General features: G+C 43.1%; 1 pseudogene; it reads right to left on the reverse strand.

Moving 5' to 3' along the window:
- Positions 1-445: 445 nt before the first annotated feature.
- Positions 446-25,201, reverse strand: LOC141986727 (cathepsin E-A-like; annotated as a pseudogene).
- Positions 25,202-25,494: the final 293 nt, after the last annotated feature.

Consider the following 25,494-nt stretch of genomic DNA (forward strand, 5'->3'; position numbering starts at 1 on the left):
AATCACATTTAAGGGATGGTAGTAAAAAGAGTAGGGATTGAGGCTTTGCGCACATAAAGAGTATCTATAAAGGACAGAGGGAGAAAGGGTGGAACAAACCCCAGCAAATAATGAGAAAAATAAAAGCAATAATTAAATGATAAAAAGAAAATATTTAGTCAGGAACTAGAAGGCTGAAACTGACAAGCAAAGGAAGAGAAATACCCAACACTAGTCAGATTAGGTTCCCATAACTGCAACTGATACACAATCATCTTTGCATTATTTAGCAGTCTTCTCCCAAGCACACTTTCCCTCCCACCCCAATGCAAATCCTACGGCAAGTTGTTGTACAGGCATTTACTAGGTTTTTTGACACAGTCCTTCCTAGGGCTTTTGGTCTTTCAATCACTGATTTAGAAATAAATGTGTCTGTTGCAAATGTATAGAAATGGAACCTAGCTACAAAATTTGTATTCTGAATTCAATTTCAAACCCACCCTAAACCCATGTGAAATTTGTTGGGAGCAATATTCAGATCCAGGGTTTTAGTTCAGGCTCATCTCATAACCCTGAAATAACATGTGTTTAAGGCAGAACTGATGCCATTGGGGCCTCAGGAATGCTCCCTTCTTTGAGAGGTTTTTGCAAATCCCACTCTATCATTTCCACGGTCAAAAACACAGTAAAACGCAGACATGAATACATCTCCTAAAATCCATAGCTGGCCAGAGTGAGTGGCAATATCCAGAGACTGAAAGCCACTGATGCACACGGTTTTTTCTTCTATGGTTTCCTGAAATTAAAAGCACATTTCTATGTAGAATTACATATTATCATCTCATAATTTGGTAGATACCATTTCTTAGAATTTATATACATACCTTTATTATATACTCTTTTGCTGTTAACGTGTATTCTCTGTGTCCAATGGTGAAACTTATATGTGGCAGGCTTGACAGTCTCCTGCAGTCTACAACAAACTATAACACAATATATTGGTTGACTTGGGGTTTGTTTGTTTGGGTTTTTTTACATTGCCTTTTTATTCAAAATTATAATCAGTCTATCAACCTAGCAACCAGAATATCAACCTTTGCAGTCCGGTTTGGTATTGTCATTTATTTTTTTTCAGACCTAATGGTCAACGTACAAGATTATATTATGGCCCTGCACAGGAGTGCAAGTGGTGGGAATGTATAAGGAGGCCTCCTGCTCTTTGAGCTAATACACAGAGTTGAACACAGACTTCTCAGACTCCCAGCACCCAAGGACCAATGGAATCTAGGGCTGACAGCAAGGCTAGTGATGTCCAAAATGGAGGGGTCTCTGAGGACATGGCTCCTCCTCCTTCCACATATGCAAGCAAACCCAGGCTCCAGCATGAGTTCTCATTGCCTCTTGTAATGGGTGCTGCTAAGTGCACAATTCCAATGCTCCCAGAAGCCTGCCACAGGCACAGTCCTGGGAGTTGCCTCCAGTATGTTTTCTCTCCTTAGAGCCTCCACAGTGAGTGACTTACAGCCACAACTTTCCCCATACTGTACAGGAACATCATATTTTCAGAGGGAGGAAATCCATCCAGAAGGTCTGTGGGACATATTGTGTTCTATATTATACTACACTAAAGTGGAATTCCAAGAACAGCTGATAGATCACAATCTAAAATGCCCGCCCATTCATTGCTGTAAATATTACACTAATTCACAGTGAATATATGAGAGGGGGTTTTGTTGCGTGTTTGTGTGGGATTTGTTTTGTTGTTGTTGTTGTTTTGTTGTTTTATTTTATTTTATTTATTTATTGCCTCTCCAGTTGCTCCATTCATTAAAAAAATGAAAATAACTTTTGACCATTCCAAAGGATGGTCTGATACCCTCTGGGAGCTTTGTTGTAAGCTATAGTGTTTTGGCTTATTGTTTTACAACAGAAGGAATATTTTTAAAAATCTAGTTTATGAAAATATATTCCCCAAGTATTTTGTATGTCTGTTGAGTGCATTCTGGAAAACAAGAGCTAAGTATAGCTGCAGAGCATATTGTGGGATATATATATATATATACACACAATATAACAGAGCCAAGATAATGCCTAGTGGGCTATGGGGGTCATAAATTAGAGCTGGGCAAGTAACAGATTTTTCAGTTCACTGCCAATTGCAAAACAAAACAAAACAAATTTTTTTTTCATTTTTGGTGAATTGAAAGGTCTAAAAAAGACGTGTTGTGGGTCGAACAAAACATTTCATTTCAACCAAAATATTTCATTTCAGTTTTGAGTGTTTTTAATGTTTTAGATTTAAAAAAAAAAAATTGAAGGCAATTTCCTAACAAAAAGTCTTTTCAATTGAAAAAATCACAATGCTTCAGTTTGACATTTTTAGAAACTTCCCCCCCCCAACATGAACAATTCAGTGAGACCCACACAAATTCACAAAACCATCTGATGTGGCTGAATCTCAATTTTTTTTTTTAACAGAAAAAAAATTTCGCTGAAAAATTTTCTCCCAGCTCAAGCCAAAATGTAGCTCCATTTACACCACAAATGTGTCGAGAACAAGTTCAGGCCATGTGAGCTCATAGTTTTGTTTTACCCATGAAGTACATGGGAAATGTGAAACACATCAGAGAGAGAAGCTGAAGCGCTGAAATGGACTCGACTTTATAGCATTGTCATAATGTGTTATAATCAATTTGTTGGCATTGTATTCTATTTATAACATACCTCAAGGTGGCAGTGTTTTCATACACCACTCCATGCATGACAGCTCAGCAATATTAGTTTGGGAACACAATGTAGTAAAATCCCATTCTGTGGGCAAGTTAGTAATTAAAAGATGAAGGAATATTATTTGATTCATAAAAGCTATAGCATCATAATTTCAATGATGTCACCTTCTGCATCAGGGTAGAAGAGACTCCCTGCCCCAGGTCCTCCGGTTGGTGGAAATTTTGATAATACAAGATCATTGGAAAAGGTTTGAGTTGGGTATATTTCGAAAGCCCTTTCCCCCCACAAACATAATGGTACCAAACATGACAAACCTAGAACGTGTGTGTGTGTGTGTATTTAAAAATCAATGCTTTCTAAATTATACTTTAACAACGATTAGGGGACTGGAACACATGACTTATGAGGAGAGGCTGAGGGAACTGGGGATGTTTAGTCTTCAGAAGGGAAGAATGAGGGGGGATTTGATAGCTGCTTTCAACTACCTGAAAGGGGGTTCCAAAGAGGATGGCTCTAGACTGTTCTCAGTGGTAGCAGATGACGGAACAAGGAATAATGGTCTCAAGTTGCAGTGGGGGAGATTTAGGTTGGATATTAGGAAAAACTTTTTCACTATGAGGGTGGTGAAACACTGGAATGAGTTACCTAGGGAGGTGGTGGAATCTCCTTCCCTAGAAGTTTTTAAGGTCAGGCTTGACAAAGCCCTGGCTGGGATGATTTAATCGGGGATTCGTCCTGCTTTGAGCAGGGTGTTGGACTAGATGACCTCCTGAGGTCCCTTCCAACCCTGATATTCTATGATTCTATGATAAATTGATCTTTGGTAATCCTAGGTAAGTTGCCTTGACATGAAAGGACTGAAAACATTTATTCATCAAAGTCATCATCAGTGTCATCTCCATCTACTCCACTGCTAGATACATTGTCACACTGATCCTCGTCCGTGCTGCACTTGCACCTCTCCGTGCAAGGCAGGCTGCTGGCCAAACATTTGCAGGACAATGAGCATCTGTTCTTTGCACACAGGTATTTGATTAGCTGAAGGACTGATTTGGGAGCACGTGGTATTTTACACATAACCGATGTGATCAGTCCCTCCTCCAAGACCCATCCATGCCCTATAAAGGAAGGTAGTTTTGGACATGCTCAATCATCCTAAAGCCATTCCATTGCTTGATAATTCACCCTCTTGATAGCACATATAAATGCACCCCTTTTCATACAACGCTCAGTCAACCTGTGGAACTCTTTGCAATAGGATGTTGTGAAGTCCAAGACTATAACAGGGTTCAAAAAAGAACTAGATAAATTCATGGAGGATAGGTCCATCAATGGCTGTTAATCAGGATGGGCAGGGATGGTGTCCCTAGCCTCTGTTTGCCAGAAGCTGGGAATGAGCGACAGGGAATGGATCACTTGATGATTACCTGTTCATTCCCTCTGGGGCACCTGGCATTGGCCACTGTCAGAAGGCAGGATACTGGACTAGATGGACTTTTGGTCTAACCCAGTATGGCTGTTCTTATGTACAGCCAAATCTTGGCAGATTTTAACTGTTTCTGATTCGCTGACAGGTTGTACCTCAGCCATATCATCTGTGATTGCTATGCTAAAAAGCCTCTGCTGGCAATAAGATACTGGTCACGTTGTTAGTAGGTACTGGCTTAGGAAGACCATGCAAGATGTGAATTAGTTTGCTTTCTGCCTGGCACAGATGCATTATTCCATCACATTCAAACATCGATTGTGGTCCCATGGAGAACTTGTAATTTCCCAAAGTCTCATTTAGATCAACATCATGCCGAGATCTGGACACGACCAGGAAACAAGCAAGCGATAACTTGTCTGCGGTTAGCTCCGTCATAGTCCCTGCTACCTTCACTCTGACTTCCTTCTTCGCATTCAACCACAGCTTTAGTCTGTTCTTCTTGATTGTAGCCCATTGATTGATGGAGCCTTGAATAATTCTTTAGGTTTTGAAGGCTTCATACAAGTCATGACCCAAAGTATCCATTCAGCTGACATCGTTAGCTATCTCATCACTGAAGACTGCTTTCATCATGGTATTAATGAGCTCCAGTCCATCATACATGGGTTGCCTGTGCAAGTAAGCTCACCCTGTAGCTTTAAAATTACCACTTCTTGGCATTTAACAGCATATAATGAGTCCAGATGGTGCTTGGTTACTTCTGGGGAAGTCATCCCAGCCTTGCTTAATATTTTGTTCAAAATTCAGCAGAGTGCTGGGGTTGTCAGGAAAAACTGGGATAGAGCATTTGGATGTTGTGTTGTGCCCAGCAATCCCTCCCGTGAATTTCATTGCTCTGTTTTCATGTTCTAGGGCAGGGATTCTCAAACTGGGGGTCAGGACCTCTCAGGGGGTTGAGAGATTATTACATGGGGCATCACGAGCTGTCAGCCTCCACCCCAAACCCCGTTTTGCATTCAGCATTTATAATGGTGTTAAATATATTTTTAAATGTTTTTAATTTATAAAGGGGTGGGGGGGTCACACTCAGAGGCTTGCTATTTGAAAGGGGTCACCAGTACAAAAGTTTGAGAACCACTGTTCTAGGGCTTCATCTGAACCAAGTCCACAGAAGGGAACTGGTGATCTTTGAACAACCCAATTTCCTTTTCAAAATGCCTCCCATATGTCAGTGTCAAACTTTTTCTACACCTCTTATTTCACTGAGGTACCAAGCAATCATACATAATAATTCGTTAAAGCTTGAGCAAAAAAGTATTTCACAAAGTCTTCCAGTACTGTGAGGTGCAAAGTCCAATCAGCTGTCCTGACAGATCAAATAAAGTGCAGCAAAGACTCTACCATCTTCATGTATAATAAATCTCCATCAACTAGAGGACCTGGAGCTGTAAACCAGAGAGGTGGGGGTGGGGGCAGCGAGTCCCCCTAATCAGTGCAGAGGGTGATACCATGGAAATTATGGTTCTGTAGATTTTTACGAATCAAATGACATCTCCCTTACCTTTCTATCATTAATTTGCCCATGGAATTACACATGCTCCCAGACTATGTGGGACTACCATTTCAACGCATATAGGAATGAATATGGCTGCAGGCAGGCAGACTGACAAGCCTCAAAGCGAGGAAGCAAAGCTGTTTGGACATCAAAGGAGAGGTCCCCGAAGGAGACGGTGAAGCTGCACATAGGAGGGAAAGCATGAGGGTTGCCAGGTGTCTGGTTTTCGACTGGAAAGTCCAGTCAAAAACGGCACCTGAAAGTGGTTGGAAACACTGACCAGGCACCCAAAGTCTGGTTGCCGCCTGCAGGGGCAACATGTGGGGGGGCATGGGCGAGCAAGTGCCCCCCCCCAAAAAAAACCTGGCCCACCAGGTTGGGGAGAGGTGCCCTGTCCGCCACCCACTGCCGCCGCCGCCTCTCGCGGCCAGACTCTCTCTTGCAGCCAGCTACCGCGCTGGCTGGGCTCTCAGCCGCCCCAGAGCGTGGCCCCGGCCCTTCCGCTCCCTGCCTGGGTCCGGCTCCCTGCCGAACGTGCCCGGGGGCAGGCGCAGCGGTAGGAGGGAGCCAGGTAACTGGTGGGCTGGGGAGAGTACGGCAGCCCCTGAGCTGGGTGCCGGGCTGGAGGGGGAGGAGTGAGCAGAAGGCGGGACCTTGGGGGAGGCGGTGGAGCAGGGGGCGGGCCTCAGAGGAGGGGGTGGAGCAGGGGTGTCCAGCTTCCAGAGACTGGAAAGTTGGCAACCCTAGAAAGCATCAGAGGATGAGAGTGGCAGCAGCTGGGCGGGAGTGGCCTAGCGGGGAGTGGAACAGAAGCAGGGAGATAGGCGAGAGTGAGCCACATGTGGAAAGCAGGGGGTGGCAGGGAGCAATTAGAGATTGAGAGGAAAGGAGACTCGGAGCATGGAGGAGACGGCAGCAGGATGCTGTAGAAGGTGAAGATGCAGCAGCAGGGAGGAGAAAAGGGAAAATGGAGGGAAGAAGAAAGTGGGAGGAGGGGTAGAGCAGGGAAGAGAGGGAGGAATGAGAGAGGTAAGGGAGAGAAGGGGGATGGAAGACAGGGATTGGGATGTTACATTCAAATGAACCAGAATATTTTGAATGATAGAACTGTGTCCCCCTCTTGGGGCCCTGGTAATAACAATGTAAGCTCTCATAAGCTCAGCTGACACCTGTGCCCTTCGATGGAATTATTACATGTCTTTTTATCTTAATTTCCGGATTCTGATGGTCAGTCAGCCTGGGACTGCTCTGGACTTTAAGGAGTTAACAGTCATGCCATATGACCTAGGAAAGGTAATTCTCTCTTGTTTTACAAGGTAGTAGATCGGTCATATGATGTCATGATCATCTGAGCAACTTTAACAGAACATTTCCATAAACAGATGCTTCTACTAGATCCATGTGTCATTAATGAGGGAAGAGATATCTTGGAAACAAAGGTGGCGGGGAAGGATAAAAACAATACAAATCAAATATCTTGCCCTGATTTCAGCTCTGTACAAGCAGCAAGCTTTTCTCCTAGTGCCTACTTTGTGCCTAATTTTAATCATTTTATCTCTTTCCCTGCCCCCCTCACATGAGCATTTGTATCAAATCATTACTTCACTTCCTCTGAGTTTTTTGTCCCGCTCTATGGTTTTTACCTCTCCAGTTTGTGTTGGACTGGCCCCAATATGCTCCTGTAGTTGTCTTATTTGTAAAGAGGGGCCAGTAATAAGAGAAGTGCCTGAATCAACAATGGCTTCACAACCATGGAAGCAAAGCGCAACCCGTCCCTGGATTTTCACGCTGCATGTGGAAAAACCAAAACACATACACTTTAAACAGAGAGTGCAGATACACTAAGAGTGACGACACAGTTATCAGGGAATTTAAGCAAGTCTATGCTGCCAGTTAAAATACAAGCATCTGGTTCAAAATTTATACTAACTTTAGGGTGTCCTGATTCCAAAAGAAGGATAGTGTTCACAGAAAACTAGGGCAAGAGAGCTTTGGAAATAATTTGTGTGTGTGTCATCTGCTCTTCTGAATGTGTAGGAGTTTAAGGTCTATCACTGATCTGACCCCAACCAATATATCCTCTGAGTATCTCACAAACATCGATGAATGTATTCAAGGTTGGGAACTATTATTATTACAATCATTTTAAATAGTAGGAATGGCAAGGCTAAGGCCATGTCTACACTACCACTTATATCAGTATGACTTGTGCCGCACAGGGATGGGAAAAAACGTCCCCGTCCCCCCCCGAGCGACATATGTTACACCAACATAAGTGCCAGTGTGGAAAGCGCTGTGTTTGTGGGAGAGCTTCTCCCGCTAACATAGCTACTGCCGCTCGTTGGGGTAGGAGTAATTATGTCGAGAGGAGAGCTCTCTCCTGTTGGCACAGAGCAGCTACACAAGGGAGCTTACTGCGGCCCAGGTGCATAGGTACAGCTGCGCCACTGTAAACGCTCTAGTGTAGACCTGGCCTACGTGACTAGACTGCTGTCGCACAGGAAGGCTGTGGCAAGCCAGGAATTGAACTGCAGATCACGTGAATATCCCTTACCCAGGAGAGTAAGGATTCCCACAATTCCCACGGATGTCCATTAGGCCCTTAATATGACCTGCTAATAAAGGACATTCCTCCGAGTACCAGCCACCAAAGTTAGTGCTTCCAGTAATATTACTGGAGCACAGGATACACTAATTATCTTCAGGTCTTTCCCAGAAGCACTGTTTTTGGGAGGCAGTACATCCAGGGTGGCCACTGTAGCACAGATGTCCTGGGATTTTAATTGGCTTACACAGAGAGGCACAGTTTCATCAGATTTATAGACATGCAAACGTACTTGTTAACATGAATTTGCCAGTAGCTTTTCTCAGTAACTGGAACCCAGTGAATTGAACCTTTGTAGAGCGACTGGTCTATACCCCCCAGTATCAGTTCACCACCATTTTCAAGGTCGTCTCCTCTAAAAATGTAAAACAAATAAATATGTAAACTGGATGACATACAATTTAAGTGGGACATGGGGGTAGAGGGGAGAAATCAGCTTTCAATTCCAATCCTGTCATGTCTTTTTCAAATGTGTATGTTGCAATGGAAGTCTAAAACTTCTAATTTTATAATTATACCTAGAGATGGCCCCAAATCAGAGCCTCCAGTCTAAACCCCTTACTAAAAATGTTAGGGGTTGTAGAGGGTTTAGGAGTGAGATTAGAAACAAGTGCCTTAGGCTAGTTTCTGGTTTCGTTTACCCCAGTATAAATCCGGGGTAAATCTAGTGATTGAAATGGAGTTATTCTAGGTGTGACTGAGATTAGAACACAGCCCCTTTTCTTCTGAAATACAGTCGCTCAACTGCGGTGCTGCAGTTCTGTTCATCTCCTACTAGCTGATGAAACAACTCTATGAGTGCCCAAGACACTGTAAGAAAGTCAGATGTTCTCATTAGCACTGGTCAAAAGCTGGTAAATATGCTTTGTAAACATTTTCTAAATTTTCTGATTCAACAAAATAAATTAGTTTTTTCTTCTTCCCTTTCACCCGCTTTTTCAGTGACAAAATGCAAAAAAGAAAAGGGGAGGGTGTAAAAATGGAAAAACAGCCTAAAATATTAAAGTGACTATTTTGTTGTTGTTGTTTCAAACAAAAAAGTGGATTTAAAAAAAAAATTAAAATCCAATAATTGGAAATTTTCAAAACAATGAAAAGTTTCCTTTGGCATCTTATCTTTTTAAAAAGTCAATTTTTCATTTTAAAAATAGTTCAGATGTAGACCATTCATCAGATTATTAAATCAAGACACTTCTTTGGAGTTCTCAGTGGTTTGCGCATTAATTGTGCATCTACAAGTGTTTATTTTAACGATATACGTTTAATAGCATTTCTGTAAATATGATTTTAGTTACTATGCTCCCCCACTGGTGCTTCTATCTAGACCTACTCCTGAAAATGTCCTTTCTGGAGATGAAACATATACAAATGGATGGTTTTCTTAAACTACAGTTAAAATTTGCTTCTTTTGACAGTGTCCCTTTATTCAGTGTTAAAAACTGACCTGATCAAGTGGAAGGAAAACACTGGCTTCTCTACCAGACGTTGGTTGATTATGCTGTCAAATACTGGAAGAGCACTGCCAACTGCTAAAGAAGGGTATCCTAAACCCAGCACGCCATCGAAGTGTGCAAGAGCAAAAGTCATGCCGGGCTCAAAGATAGACTCTCCAAAGTCCTGCCCCTGGATGGAAATGTTGCTAATCTGTTTGTTATTACAAAAGGGAACAAATGAAAAGTAAAGTCTGAGCAGATTACAGAAATAACCACATTTTATATATGCATCAGGTTTTTAGTTTTATCAAATGTAATGTCCAGAGCTTTCCGGTAATTGTGTTAGTTGCATTAATATTAGCAGGCATCACGCTGAAGACAGTTATATTTTAGAAAGCAAGTCCCTTCTAATGGCCTAATTCTGCTGTCATTTGTTCATAAACTCATGCCAGAAAACTACAGTCAAAAGGGAAAGGCAAGGTGGAAGATATCTGCCCTAATTCTAGTCAATCCATAGGCCTCAAACAGGAGACATGAAGGGCCATGCTGGAACAAGATGCACTTGTTCCAGGACTACACATGTCGTGCATTTCGCTTTATGTCATATTGCCAGAGTCTTGTATGTTACTGTGGTCTCAGGAAGAAGTCTATCACTAGACAATAACATATCCTTTTCTAATTTCAAAATTATGTTTTTATATTTATTTTTAGTGGCCTGGCAGCTCTCCTAGTGTGAACCAGCAGCTTTGCTATAGTTAAGGTTGAATCACTGTTTAAAAGATAACAGTTCTAAGTGCTCTAAAATCTATTTGCTATCTCAGATTGTCTTGAAATTTCCTGTGCCATAAGGGAATGTGGGATAGGGTTACGGGTCCAAATTTGGGGTAATTTGAGCCACAGGTTCCCAAGATACAGCCCCCCTAAAAAAACAGCTATTTACAAAATTACTTGGTTCTTCTTTCTTGCCCACACTTGGGGCTCAAACTACGGGTCTGATCCTCCCCAAACTGAGGCAGGATAAGTGGGGATGGGCAGTAGGGGTGGGGGACATGAAAGTGGGTGACAGAAGTGGCAGCCTGTCAACCCCACATTCCCCCCTCCTCTTGGAAGCCATCACCACAGCCACTCCTGCTCCTCCCCCACTCTCCTCATCCTGCCCAGGCTTAGTGGTTGGGGAATAGGTGGAGATGCCTCCCATCCCTCCGGGCAAGGGCCGACGGGGTGGGGGGAGACACATCCCACATGCCAAGGGTGTGGGAGAATAGGGCAGCAATAATCCTGAAACCTAAGGAGGGCTGGGGTCATCCATGTGTGAGTTGGGATCTGGAGGGCCCTGCCCCTATGGGGGTCCAAACCCTTCTCCCTTTCCCTCGAGTGATTTGGGAGGCTTTACTCCTCACTGGGGGAGGGGTCTGGTCTCTCTTTCTGAACCTCTGAGTAAGACAGGACCAGGGAGACCCTGTCCCTCCGGGAAAGTCTGTGCTCCTTTTCCTAGCACCCCCCCCATGTCAGCCAGCATCCAATAGGGCCCCACATTGGTCGGCCCCAATGTGAGCTGGGTTTGAGGCAGGGTGACCATATTTCCCTTTCCTGAATAAGGGGCACCTGGTAAAATTATTTGTATTCAAGCGAGCTCAACGGCAATCAGGCAGACCTATGCAGTACAAACATTCAGATTAACATTAAGTTGACTGAGCCCCCGTTAAAAAGAAATACTGTGTAGTTGGATTCTTTTTATTTACCTTCTTATCTTTAAGGCTTTAATGTTCACACAGGAAGGGATGATACACACACCCCTGCCCCCCACACACACAGTCACGGGGAGAGGTGACGCACACACACGTACCTCTCTCACACGGGGGAGGAGGGGTGACTGACCCTCCCTGCCTGGCATGCTCCACCCTCCATGCCTGCCTGGGCCCCCAATACCTGGTGTTGCATCTTCCCAAGGGAATACTTGGGGGGCGGGGGGAGGCACACAGGGTCACATGCCCCCCTCCACAGATTTCTGCCAGGATTCACACCAGAATGTGGCCAGCAGCAGCCTATCGGCACTGTGCAGGAGGGAAGGGATGGGAGCTACTTCCAGCAGCAGGGGATGGAGGGAGGAAGGGATGACCTAGCCCATGCCTTTGCAGAGCTCATCTCGTCTTCTTCTCCTCCTCCCCTACCCTGTGGGCTGGAAGCAGCGTGTCCCTTCCTGCCCGCACCGTGCCAAAAGACAGCTAACACCTCCAGGCTGCTGCTGGTTACTAACATAACCCAGCCACTTCCTGTGCTGTCCCTGTCCCCCCTGCCAGCTACAGCACAGGCAGGAAGGGGTTAAGCCCTAAGGAAAGCCACTGTGCACTAGGGCCCAGGGAACCTGACTGCAGGGGCTTCAGCTAACCTGCCCAGAGAGGTGGCTCGGGAGGGGATGGTGCCTGGGGACGTTACAGCCACACACTCCCTGGGGGCAGGACCCAGGGTTGGAGTGGGACAGGTGAAGAGGGTGCTAAGCCCGACTGCTGTGAAGCCTGCAGATGTGGGGGGGGAGAGGTGGGGAACAGGCTGGAAATCACTTCCCTCCACACTCCAGAGCCGGCACACAGCGGGGGCTGTGCTGACGGACCAGCAGTGGGAGAGGCCTGGCCACACACACTGCAGCTTTGCCCCACCACTAGTTTTGCAGCCCCTATCGTTGGCCTTTGGACCACCCCACTCAGCAGGCAGCTGGCAAGCAGGGATCTAGCCAGCAGCAGGACCCACCAGTACTGATGGGGGGAGGCGGCAGAAATTATGGGGCAATTTGCCTGTTTTTAAGAAAAAGTTAGGACACCTGCAGGAGTACTTAAATACAAGACTGTCCCATTAAAAAGAGGACATCTGGTCACCCTAGTATGAGGGGACAACGGAGCCACCAGCTTCCCTATGCTGCCGCTAGCAGCGGGGAAGGAGCTCCAGGCTCATCCTTTCCCTCAATGCAGCTGCTTCTAGGGGGAGAAGGGGTGATGCAGAGGAGTGGGGGGAGGAAAGAAAGGGGTCAGAGCTGTGTAGTGGGATATGTAGCAAGGGCGTCAGCTCTGTCCCCCCAAACCTCTGCACACCTATACCTAGGGCCCTACCAAATTCACAGTCCATTGTGGTCAATTTCATGGTCATAGGATTTAAAAAAACATAAATTTAATAATCTAAGATATTTAAATGTGAAATTTCACAGTGTTGTAATTGTAGGGGCCCTTCATTTTCCATTTTTATTTCATTTAATTTTTCCTGGGAATTTATCAGTATTTATTCCCACAACAACAAAAACAGGTAAAAATCAGTGCAAAAAACTATAAATAATTTTTCTGGATAAATACTGGGGTTTATTTTGGTGGACGGAAAGACGGGGGGAAAGTATTCAGTTGATTAATGCTTTGAATTCCATTCATCAATATGGTTTCCTGCGAAATTAAAACAGAATGCAAAACACTTCTGAGTTTAAGAAAACAATATACAGTATCTTTAATCCACAAATTAGGGCTGTGAAGCGATTAAAAAAATTAATCACAATCGTGATGTTAAATAATAATAGAATACCATTTATTTAAATATTTTGGGATGTTTTCTACATTTCAAAATATATTGATTTTAATTACAACTCTGAATACAAAGTGTACAGTGCTCACTTTATATTTATTATTTATTACAAATATTTGCACTGTAAAAAACAAGAAATAGTATTTTTCAATTCACCTAATACAACTACTATAGTGCAGTCTCTTTATCATGAAAGTTCAACTTACACAGGTAGAAATATGTACAAAAAAATAACTGCATTCAAAAACAAAACAATGTAAAACTTAAGAGCCTACAAGTCCACTCAGTCCTACTTCTTGTTCAGCCAATCGCTCAGACAAACGAGTTTGGTTACAATTTACAGGAGATAATGCTGCCCACTTCTTGTTTACAATGTCATTTGAAAGTGAGCACAGGCGTTCCCATGGCAATGTTGTAGCCGGCGTCGCAAGACATTTACATGCCAGATGCGCTCAAGATTCACATGTCTCTTCATTCTTCAATCACCTTTCCAGAGGATATGCATCCATGCTGATGGTGGGTTCTGCTCAATAATAATCCAAAGCAGTGCAGACCAATGTATGTCCATTTTCATCATCTGAGTCAGATACCACCACCAGAAGGCTGATTTTCTTTTTTGGTGATTTGGGTTCTATAGTTTCCACATTGGAGTGTTGCTCTTTTAAGACTTCTGAAAGCATAGACTTTAAGACTTTAAGGTCAGAAGTGACCATCTAGTCTGACCTCCTGCACAACGCAGGCCACAGAATCTCATCCACTCACTCCTATAACAAACCCCTAACCTATGTCTGAGCTCTTGAAGTCCTCAAATCGTGGTTTAAAGACTTCAAGATGCAGAGAATCCTCCAGCAAGTGACCCGTGCCCCACGCTGCAGAGGAATGCGAAAACCCTCCAGGGCCTCTGCCAATCTGCCCTGGAGGAAAATTCCTTCCTGACCCCAAATATGGCGATCAGCTAAACCCTGAGCATGTGGGCAAGACTGACCAGCCAGACACCCAGGAAAGAATTCTCTGTAGTAACTCAGATCCCACCCCATCTGACATCCCATCACAGGCCATTGGGCCTATTTACCACTAATAGTCAAAGATCAATTAATTGCCAAAATTAGGCTATCCCATCATACCATCCCCTCCATAAACTTATCAAGCTTAAACTTGAAGCCAGATATGTCTTTTGCCCCCACTGCTTCCCTTGGAAGGCTATTCCAGAACTTCACTCATCTGATGGTTAGAAACTTTCATCTAATTTCAAGTCTAAACTTCCTGATGGCCAGTTTATATCCATTTGTTCTTGTGTCCACATTGGTACTAAGCTTAAATAATTCCTCTCCCTCCCTGGTATTTATCCCTCTGATATATTTATAGAGAGCAATCATATCACCCCTCAGCCTTCTTTTGGTTAGGCTAAACAAGCCAAGCTCTTTGAGTCTCCTTTCATAAGACACGTTTTCCATTCCTCGGATCATCCTAGTAGCCCTTCTCTGTACCTGTTCCAGTTTGAATTCATCATTCTTAAACATGGGAGACCAGAACTGCACATAATATTCCAGATGAGGTCTCACTAGTGCCTTGTATAATGGTACTAACACCTCCTTATCTCTACTGGAAATACCTCGCCTGATGCATCCCAAGACCGCATTAGCTTTTTTCACAGCCATATCACATTGGTGGCTCATAGTCATCCTGTGATCAACCAATACTCTGAGGTCCTTCTCCTCCTCTGTTACTTCCAAGTGATGCGTCCCAAGCTTATAACAGAAATTCTTGTTATTAATCCCTAAATGCATGACCTTGCACTTTTCACTATTAAATTTCATCCTATTACTATTACTCCAGTTTACAAGGTCATCCAGATCTTCCTGTATGATATCCCGGTCCTTGTCTGTACTGGCAATACGTCCCAGCTTTGTGTCATCCGCAAACTTTATTAGCACATTCCCACTTTTTGTGCCAAGGTCAGTAATAAAAAGATTAAACAAGATTGGTCCCAAAACCGATCCCTGAGGAACTCCACTAGCATGTTCCATACCTCATCCCTTTCAGATTTTGGAAGGTACTTCAGATTCTTAAACCTTGGGTCAAGTGCTGTAACTATCTTTAGAAATCTCACATTGGTACCTTCTTTGCGTTTTGTCAGATCTGAAGTGGAAGTGTTCTTAAAACTAACATGTGCTGGGTCATCATCCAAGACTGCTATAACATGAAATATATGGCAGAATGCGGGTGAGACATACAATTCTCCCTCAAGGAGTTGAGTCACTAATTTAATTAACAAAATTTTTAAACGAGCATCATCAGCATGGAAGCATGTCCTCTGAAACGGTGGCCGAAGCATGAAGGGGCATATGGATGTTTGGCATATCTGACAGGTAAATACCTTGCAACAGCAACTACAAAAATGCCATGTGAACACCTGTTCTCACTTTCAGGTGACATTGTAAATAAGAAGCAGGCAGCATTATGTCCTATAAATGTAAACAAACTTGTTTGTCTTAGCGATTGGCTGAACAAGAAGTAGAACTCAGTAGACTTATAGGCACTAAAGTTTTACATTGTTTTGATTTTGATTTCAGTTACGTAACAAAAATAATCTATATTTGTAATTTGCACTTTCACGATAAAGAGATTGCACGACAGTACTTGTATGAGGTGAACTGAAAAGTACTATTTCTTTATCATTTTTACAGTGCAAATTTTTGTAATAAAAATAATAATACAAAGTGAGCACTGTATACTTTGTATTCTGTGTTGTAATTGAAATTAATATATTTGAAAATGTAGAAAAACATCCACAAATATTTAATAAATTTCAATGGGTGTTCTATTGTTTAACAGTGTGATTAAAAGTGCAATTAATCGAGATTAATTTTTTTAACTGCAATTCATTTTTTTTAGTTAATCGCATGAGTTAACTGCGATTAATCGACAGCCTTATCCCAAATAAAACTTTTCATTTGAATAAACAATTTACTATTGTACACTTAGAACTATTAGCCTATAAATATTTATGTTTAATAGGCTACGCCATTTGCAGTGAACACTCTCAACTTCTTCCTTTTTTCCTGTTTTTTTTTTTAACTTTCCAATACTTCCTTGCGTTCTGAAATGTATTCTGATGAAGATTTTCATTTTCTTCCCATTTTAGTGAGTCAAATCTTTAAACCGTAATCTGCTAGCAGACTTAAATGTGTACGTGGTGGGTATAAGATTCATCAGTATGTTCAGATGCGCACACACTTCAGAGCTTGTGTATGTGCCTGTTCGTTTATTGTTTGTATCTTCTAGACTGATACATAGCCTTACTTCAGCAGACAGCTTTGCATATACACACAGTCTAATGTATTATCATAATACATATATCTCATGCAATGTATTGTATTTTCCTAATAAAAAGTTATATATATATATTTGAATGATACAAAAGTAGGGTGAAAATCCGAAAAAAATGAATACTTTTTGTAAACCTGAGAATTTTTTGGTAAAAATCGGTTTAAACTGAAAACGAAGGGGCCCATATACTATGCCCACATCTGGAGTAGAGACTTTACATCTGCACTTTCCTGCCCCTTCCTTCCTCCAGCTAATACATGCCCTCCTCACAATCACACCACTCCCCACTTCCCCATGACCCTTCCAAACTTACCGGGGGCATGGAGTGGGAAGGAGGATGGTGGATCTGGTGTGCAAGGAGGTGGACTCTGAGCATTGTGGGTATTTGGGTGGTCAGAACAATGGGTGTGATGGAGGGAATGCTGGAGCTGTCGGACCAATGGTAGGGGAACATGGTGGTTAAGAGCAGTGAGCTATGGTGGGGAGGGGGTTGGAGCAATGCAGGGAAGAGTGGAGTGGAAAGGAGGGGTCAGAACTATGTATTGGAGGATGCTGGGGGGCTTCACATCTGTCCCCCAAAACTCCCCACATCCATTTCCACCTCCCGTGTCTGCCTACCTTTCAAAAAACATCCTCACTGACTCCATGCTAGTCCCTGCACTGTTCCTGCATCTTCTCCCCAGCTCCCCCACCAGCGGGTTCTATTCCACCACTCACCTCTCTGTGGGGAGGAGGGCTGAGTTGGACATGCGAGGAGATGAGAAGATGATACTGGGACAGTGAAGGGACTCACATGCAGCCTGTGCATTCTGTGGCCAGGGTAATCATTGCCAGGGATCCAGCAGGAGTGGAGGGGGAAAGCTGGGCTGTGATGCATGAGGATACTGAAAAATTATTTTAAAAAACGCAAGGAAATTAAGTGCCCAAAAGCTTTGTTAACACAGAGTTAAGGTTCCCTGGCCGAGTCACCTGCCCTTTCAGAACTCTGAGTTCAGCTGCACCCAAACTGCTGAAAACCAAGAACTACAGAGTTAAAGTACACACTCCCCTCCCTGGCAACGCAACCTTAACTCTGCCCTTTTTGAGCAATGTCTCAACATGCCAACACCACATACTAGTGTTCTACAGATGCTATAGAATATTCTGGGATCAGAGCACAAGAGCACTGTAGGACAAAGTCTTAGCTAAGACAAAACTCAGGTTAGGTCTGATGTAGCAAACAGGAGCTACTTACACCTGGCCTACACTCAAACACTGAGCCAATTCCACACAAACCATCCCAAACTAACTAACTGCTACCTCCCCTTCATCCTAGCCTGAGAATTCCTTCTGAGGCATTGCCTTCACTAACCCCTCACCAGCCCTGTGAGCCACCATGCTTCTGACAACCCAGATGACAAGATCACCCCATGCATTGACACTGACGCAATCTACGGCAGTCAGCACTTAAATGAGGCACTTGTGATCCTCTCATATATTCATGCACCTCTCGTCATACAATAGACTATGTCTACGCTACAGCTTATGTTGACATAGCATGTCGCTCAGGGGGGTGAATCAATTACCCCCTCCCCCAAGTGACATAAATTACACCAACATAAGCGCTGGTGTGGACAGAAGTTTTCCCGCCAACATAGCTGCCGCTGCTCACAGGGACTAGAGTAGATAAGCTGAGGGGAGACCTTTCTCCTTCGGCTTAGAGTGGCTACATTAGATAGTTTGCAGCAGCACAGCTGTAAACTCTCTCGTGTAGCCGTGCCCACAGTAACAATCGTACCAACTTGCTCCAGTGTAAGCCCTCCAACATTCAGTACAACTACACCTAACACAGTGAACGCAGCTGACATGAATGCAGATAAATGCTGGAATTCAGATCTGTGGAACACAACACAAATAATGGTACAGCCTCTTAGAATTTCCTGCTGGCTACTTATTATGGCATCCCTTTTGTGAACCATTCCCAATGGCTATTGCTAGCTCCCGGGGGCAGAGTTAACGTTGCATTGCAGAAGTGGCCTGTACCTTAACTTTGTATTTCCTGGGTTTCACAGGTTGGTGTTTTGCTGAACACAACGTTCGGGAAGGCTACAGGGCACCATCATCAAACAACTCGGCGTTAACGAAGTTTTGAGGCATCAATAATACATGAAAAGGTGCCTTTTCTAGGCTCTAGGCACATTTGCTGTAAACTGACAATACAGTCAGTCAGCTTGAACTAGCTTGCTCCTCACCCCAAAGCCAAAGATAAAATCAAACCCAGGCAATACCAACTTTATCCTCAAAACGCTGGGCATACAGTTAGGCCTTGCTCACGGTCAGCAGATTTGTGCTGTTTTGGACCACAAAGGAAGGAACTTTTGAAGCCCAGGGCTTCTCACAGAGAACACTATGCTGAGGGCTCTCTACTTCCCTCTCCCCACTCCGTCCCCGAGGGGCTTCAGCTCAAGCCTCTATACTTATAGCATCTGTGGCAATATGACATGAGTCACTGTCTCTCCCCCCAAGTAAGGCAGGCCCCAGTCTACTCAGGTCTTTGTAGGTCAATACTAACATCTTAACCACCTGGAAAGCCATAAACAACCAATACAGAGAGCGATGATTATGATGGTGTTAGGGTTCCACTCACCCGTAATGTGTCTTTGCCAGCAATGCCTAGAAGCTGCCCAGTACCATACTGTAGGGCAAAGGCCTGCCCTCCATGCTGATAGGAGTTTGATAGAAATGATTTGAATTTTTGATGCATCCCTGTGAAAATAAACTTCACCCTTAGCACTGAAGATAAGGTTATCAGGAATGTACCAGATTTCTGAGACACAGGATTAGCTGATAGGCAAACAAAACACATTGTTTGGAGAAGCAAAATAATAGATGAAGGGAAGCAGGCAAGAGTCTCTGCATCCCATAAACCCTGCAGTTTTCTCCCTATTCTGAAAATATCTCAGCAATTGATTGATTTCCTTTCTGTATCAAAAAAAAATTTTTTTTATCCAGCTATTTCCACAGATTTTTTTTAACTTTCCGATGTTTCTTTTGCCTCTGATTTTTCATAGTATTTAATTGTCAATTACCAACTGTTGCAGCAACAGAAGGTGCATATCACGGCTACAGTGAGGCACAGGAAGAATGGAATTTAAAATAGTAATGCAATGACAGTGCCAATGAGGGCCTTCAAACCTATCCTTCCCTGCCATCTTCCTGACATATTTAGAGGGCAGAATCTCACTTCTCTCTCTTCTGCTCTACCCATCCTGTTTCTCTAGGGGATGCACAGCAAAGTCTGCCTACTCCTTCCACAAATCCTTTCACATTTTCCTTCAGCCCAGGGAACTCTGAGACATCTTTCAACCCCAGAGTCAAAAGATCAGTGTAGCAGCAGCAGCTGCAGGGGAGGAGCCTTTCCACTTCCACTGCTGCATAACAGAGAGAAGACGCCCACCCCAGGAAAAGACACTCAGGGTTTGGACATCATGGCCAAGGTTCCTGAGAGCACTTTGTCTCAATATTGATGTAAATAAGACCGTGCATGCAGTACCTCCTCCCCCACCCCGTTTAGTAGCAGGATGAACGCATGAGCTGGTTGCCCTCTGAAGATGTCAGGAAGGGGAAAGAGTTGTTGCAAGAGCAAAAATCTTCTCCTAGAAGATTGCACCAACTCAGAGACCACCCAGACCTATTGAGGGATGGGGAGGGCAGCAGCTGGATTCTCCAATCGGACTGAGATCCATATCTGAGGTTATGAATATTATCCAGCTGCTTGTGCTCCTAAATACAGATTCCACTGAAATATTAACCTGTTCATTTCTCCCTAATGGGCACATCTATAGCCTTTAGATTCCAGTACTTCACTCTGAGATTTTCTCTCTGTCTTCTCTTGTCTCAGATGTCTCTGGCAGCATGAAGTTTGAATGCTGTTTCTGAGGCTTATCCACCACACCATAAGTTGTGTGAGGTATAACAGACATATTAGTGTAGCTCAGCAGCTAACTCTGAGATAAGCAACACAGACATTCTTTCTAGTGACTCCTTTTTCTTACCCACCTCGCCAGTATGGACTAATCCTTTCACCTCCCACTTTCTCTCACCCCTGTTGTATCTAACTAGCAATGACAAATTCCAGAGCATGCAGAACTGGAATTAATCTGAATATAACAGGAGATTATCGACTCCCTCCACTGTTGCTCTACATGAATAAAACTGCAAGTGAGTCTGTCAGTGGAATTGTTGTAAAATAGGGGTGTGAAGTGAAGGTATGTGAGACTCTGCTGAACACTCAAGAAATGTGTTTGGTTTTCTGTTAAATACATTTTCCAACAAAGTACATTCATTGCAGGGGAGCTACTTTAAAATGTGAATTAAACCATTAGAAGCGCAAAGGAACATAACGTCTCTTACTGCAGGCTTCGCTGATGCAATAAGCTGAAGGGACCCAAAAATTGGATGATCCTGTGTCAAACACCACTGTGAATTTCTGAGGTGGGGTGCCAACACTTACCACCCCATAGTACTGGGCCTGGGGGAAAAATATACTCAGTCAGTTTAGCACTATATCAATGCAAACTATCCTTGAAGAAAAGACAGACAAAGGTACAATGTAAAATATCCTCAGTGTTTCCAATCCAATTATTTGACTTTTAATTAAATGCTACCTCTACCAAGCTACCTCTTTCCGGTCCCATGAGTGGCCATGTAAGGCAGATTTCAGGATGTGGCATAGCTTTTAAGCACTTCAAGAGCAAGAAGTCAATCCTGGAGTTTTTCCATTGGCTAAAATGGAAGCAAAATCAGTCCCCAAACTCTTACAAATGATAGGCAAAATCCTATAGTAAATTCCAGCAAAACTCCTGTTGAAGGAAACAGGAAGGTCTGGGAGCTTCATCCTAGTAAGAAATGCAAGATCTAGCCCTACTGATTTTAGAAAGCTCTGAATATTAACTCAACTGGCAATGCACCTATCACCTCACTGGGGCACCCAGCTGTATATTTTTGTTTGAATGTATTCTAGTCAGTAGTAATTAGTCAGTTAAAACAAGATGATCAAATTCAGTCTCCGCTTAAGACTCCACCTGATGCACCACGCAAAACCTATCAGAGGAATATAGAAAATACAGAAGGCTCTTTTCTATAAAAGGCAGATGGAGATAATCTGTGAACATGTGAACTCTGAAGGAGCTTATCAGCTTTCAGGCTCCAAGTGCTTAGTGCCCATATCTGCCTATGGAATAGCACTGCAGCATTAGGAGACCTATTTTTAGGAATAGGCATTTCTGGCATCCGATGTAGATAGAAAAGCCTCTCCGGTGCCAAAATATTCTGTATTGATGCAAATATTTGAATGTTTATGATGAATGTATTAGTTGCTATTAATGTGCTCAGCACTGATTGGAACGTGGTCTGTGCCCCAGGAACTTACCTTCTACATTAGACAAGTCAGTAAAAACAGCAGCATGAGTTATGTGTAAAAGAGCACCTGGATGAGCACATGCCTCCACTAAGTTGCAGCTTGATTTTATTTATTACTGTAACCCTTGTCCTCCGCCATTATTGTTTATCGCCTTATTGCATCATCTGTAAAATTAGATTGTAAGCTCTTGAGAGCAGGGACCTTATCTTTGTATCCATTTCTGTACAGCACCTAGCGCATTAATAATAATAAATAATATGGTTAAATGGAAAAACCTGCAACATTTTGAGATTAATTAACTAGTGTGTTATTTGTGGGAAGCATGTTATTGCCTGTATGTTTAAAACTGAAAATCCCTTTGGGACATGATCCATAACTTTCTCTAGATACAGTGACAAGCACTCAATCAGAGCTAAGCAGGCCCTTCCAACTACATCACTCAGTGAGCAGATTAAGATTTAAGAATTTTTTCTATAGTAAACTAAAGTTAGGGTGCGTTGTGGTGAATTTTATCTAAATTGTCCCCTAGGCTTCTGTTCTTTTAACTTCACCCTGAGGATCACCATTTCCAATTCACTAGCTTTCCCCTCATCAGAACAGGTGGAAATGGGATCCTACTTTATCCTAACTGGGTCATAGTATTATTTATTTATTATATGCTACAAAACGAAAAGTGTGCCCATCCCAGGCCCCCTTGTGGTCCCTTGCTACTAGATACAGATATATCATTATGCAAAGCTGGAGAGGCAGAGGGATCATAATTCATAAGCAGGGAAGCTTTGTTTAAATTAAGTAGTCCCTCCACTTACTAGTGAAATAGTAAGGATATAAATCATTCTACTAGCAAATGTATTTCTAGTATTCGTATCTTCACAAAATGCTCATCAGTTAAGACCCAGGAAGCAAAACCAGAAATGCTATTGTTTAGGGGTTTTTAATTTTATTGGTGGGTGGAAGAGTGCATGGGATCCCACCCACTATATGAAATTCATTGTAGGGCAGTGGCCTGTTCAGAGCCAGCGCTAGGCATAAGCAGACTAAGCAATTGCTTAGGGCCCCAGCAGCTCAACGGGGCCCCCTGTTCGCTTATTATGTGTTGGGGGGGGGGGAAAATATTCCTACCGAAGACTCCCAATGGGTTAGCACCACCTCTGGGCCCCCTGTTCACTTATTATGTGTTGGGGGGAGGGCAAAAATATTCCTGCCTAAAACTCCCAGTGGGTTAGCACCACCTCTGGGTTAGCTGGATTATAGACAGAATCTGCTCAGCTGTGCTCATAGTCAAATTGCCAGTAGTGGGGGGAGTTTGGAATGGTCAACTCATGCATTTGCCACTTTGAGAAAAACTAAATAATTGATCATTTCCATTTTTTAAACTGTAAGATGAGACAAAAAGATTGAGCAATTGACAGGGTGGCCTCAGTTCTGCCCATCCCCCTTAGGCCCAGGCACGGCTTTCCTCAAGGCTACCCCCACTTCTACCTCCCCTCAGGCCAGGACAGGGCCCTGCTCAGGGACACACCTCTTGCTATCTCCCCCCAGGGCAGGGCTCACCTCAGGACTACTCTGGTCACTACCTACACTTCCCTCTGGCTAGAGTGCAAGTGTTGCTGACTGGTTCTAAGCAGAGCTGGTCAAAACAGCACTAAAAGGTTTCACAGACATTTTTTGACTCGTTATTGGTTTTATTGACCAGCTCAACTGCTAGTTTAAAAAAACCAACAAAATCTTCTCAACAAAAATTTTCAGGATGTTTTCTGTAAAAATTCGAACAGTCAACAAAAATGTTTTCAGAAATTCTACATTTGGAAAATTCTGGCCAGCTTTAGTTCTAAAGGGAGTTGTTTTTAACCCTTCATGCTCTTCTTCCATGCTCACCTCTGGGGCCTTTCTCCTTGTAGCCCCCCCCCCCCCCCGCCCCCATCTTGGAACCCCCTCTCATTGATCCAATCTGCCATGCTTCTACCTTCTTGCATACAAACACTATCTCCTCCAAGAAGCCTGTATAACCTAGCCCTGTCCTTTTGATAAATGTTAACAAAATAACCAATCAATTAGAAAACGAAACAAAACTCTAAACCAAGAAGCATGGTGTTCACAAGCTCAAATCACTTGTGTGATATAATATCCCATCGAACGTAGTCCCCCAAATCTAAGATCTGTTTAGATGGGAAATTCTTCAGGGCTAAGGCAGGCCTGACATTTTTATCTCCGAAGTGCCTCTTGCACTTTGGGCACAATAAATAATAATAGCAAAAACTCCATTCATATTACCTACATGTCTTTATTAACACAGATTTTTACAAGAATTTATTTGTGACCTAACGTGTTCAAACAAGATGACATTTTGGTTTATTGTGTAACATGTCAGATTTCTGATGGATGTTGCTGGGCCTCCCACATAGATGTGAGCCCCAGTGAAGTCAATAGGGGTTCGTGTGACTCATTGCAGGGTCATAGTTTCTACACTAGAGGGAAATTCTAACTAGGTCCCATGTCTATCCTAATTTTACTTATGTTACTTGATCAGTCTTTTGCAAACTGGCAAGCTCATTTATAAGGATGCAAAGAATCTAGTTTAAACAGATACACAATTAATCTCAACTTGCAAAACTTTTTACAAGAGAATAGAACTAGTGTGCTGAACAAAACCTGCCTTCAGTACCATAAATAACCCTTTACATTCTATTACACAAGAACATACTCACATTCATGTAGTCATATAGCCTTTCTGAAGCAGCTGGTAGAAAAATATCTGAAGGGAAGCAATGCAGATATCTCCGAGCAAAAATGTCAGGCTGATGATTTTTCAAAAATTCCTCCAGTTCTCCCTTTTCCCGAAGTTGCCTCTTGGTGGATTTAAATCGAACTAAAGGGATCCTAAGCAAACAAAATAAATACAAACCATTTTAACTGGACTTCCTTTCTGTATCACTCAAATGCCAATGTTTTTTTTTAAAATAGCTTTTGCAGAAACACACAAAGATCATTCCAGGAAATCAGCGGAGAACAAAATGCACTATAAGGACCATTCTGTGATATCTGAAATGCTTTCTTACCTTTCTATAGCTAAGATGAATGGAATATACACTAGAGCCACTAATAGGACCCTCATGGTTTCAGGTGGGTGGGAATCTATATGACATTCATACACTTAGTACTGTCTTTTATACTTCATTGGACAACACAGGGCTGTTAGCCAGGTCAATCAATTCCAGGTCGTCAGTGGTTTGGCAGAACCCTCATTAATGTGTTCGAGGACAAACCATTGGTTTATGTAAATATTGACATCCCCTGAAGATATTAAAGCGCATTGAGCAAGGGCATGGTCTATATGAAAAGATACGTTAACATTATATATATAGGCAAAATTCAGCCCGTTATGGGAGAGCAAGAGAGAGAAAGCAAAACACAAAGCAACCTAAGGAATTTTCTGGCTATCTCACTGTACAAAGTAGCGTAGATGACAGG

This window comes from Natator depressus, chromosome 1 (assembly GCF_965152275.1).
Source record: "Natator depressus isolate rNatDep1 chromosome 1, rNatDep2.hap1, whole genome shotgun sequence".
NCBI classification, from domain to species: domain Eukaryota; kingdom Metazoa; phylum Chordata; order Testudines; family Cheloniidae; genus Natator; species Natator depressus.